The following is a 1085-nucleotide window of genomic DNA, read 5'->3' as shown; positions in this document are numbered from 1 at the left end:
CTGGGTGTATTCCAGAGGGCTTCCGAACCCACAGTGGTGACTCACGGCTGCAGTAACAGAATAAATAATTGTCTATCAAAGCCGTGTTCGAACCGGGAGTTAATAGCACACTGCCTTACCATTGACTCATTCCGCTCCCGAATAGTGTCTTAAAAATTATATTTCATTTAATATTTTAAATATTTTTGGAACATCTTAACGAAGGGTTTAATGTTGTTTGTTTGCTTATTTAATAAACGATTCATATTTTATATTCTTCTAGTTCTGTTCATAAGCTTTCCGAACATCAAAGATATATATCAACAAAATCCTGAAAATTCGGTTATACAACTTTTTCTGAATAAAATAAAATAATCAATATATTTTGCATATACAGGGTGTTATCAGGATTAAGTGTCTTTATTGAAAATATGAATTAAGATCCAAAAACTAAAAAACATTCTAAGACCATATTATCACAAACCCTTTTATTAAAAGATCTACAAATTAATCTGAACATAGTTTGAATTATTTGATTTTTTTTTTGTTTCGGTTAGATCTACAGACCTTGTAGATCATTTGTCGCTCGAACCCGCCTTCTCCACGCCTGCCTATCTGGGTTACTGCTTTCTAGTTTTCTGCATTCACCTCTTTAACATCTATGTAGATTCTGTCTATCCATCTGATTTTTGGCCTCTCGTGTCGTCTATTGACAACTATTGTTGGCATTCATTGTTGTTTAGAGGCGTCCTGATGGATTGCTTCGATCCACATGTCCCGCCAATCTTAACATCATTTATTTTATAAAATATTGACTGGCCAGTCTTTGCAAGCTATTCATTGTTAGTTCGCTTACTACATGTGCAAAGCCTCTAGTTCCAGATTGCTTTTGTAATTGTACGAAAGACTTTTTGTTCAAATATCTCGATTGGGCTTTTTACAGTATTTTAGGTCTCGCAACCGAATATCAAAACTGGTATTATAATAAAATTGAATTATTTATTTTACTACTTTATTAATGAAATGTAAACATTAAAATTCTCACCGGTGTGGAAAGGGAGACGGTGTCGGGATCCCACAGTAGCGGTGGGCGAACAGCACTAGAT

The 1085-nt window shown here is 34.6% G+C and overlaps 1 protein-coding gene across 1 annotated transcript in view; it reads right to left on the bottom strand.

The window, feature by feature from the left end:
* LOC106677080 (terminal nucleotidyltransferase 5C) overlaps positions 1-1085 on the bottom strand; it is a 409076-nt gene that overhangs the window by 249508 nt on the left and 158483 nt on the right. The window lies entirely within an intron of this gene.

Source organism: Halyomorpha halys, unplaced genomic scaffold, assembly GCF_000696795.3.
Source record: "Halyomorpha halys isolate HHAL.00 unplaced genomic scaffold, Hhal_1.1 Scaffold86.1, whole genome shotgun sequence".
NCBI lineage: Eukaryota > Metazoa > Arthropoda > Insecta > Hemiptera > Pentatomidae > Halyomorpha > Halyomorpha halys.
Note: the sequence above shows the minus strand (reverse complement) of the source record. Positions and strands in the feature narration are given on the sequence as shown.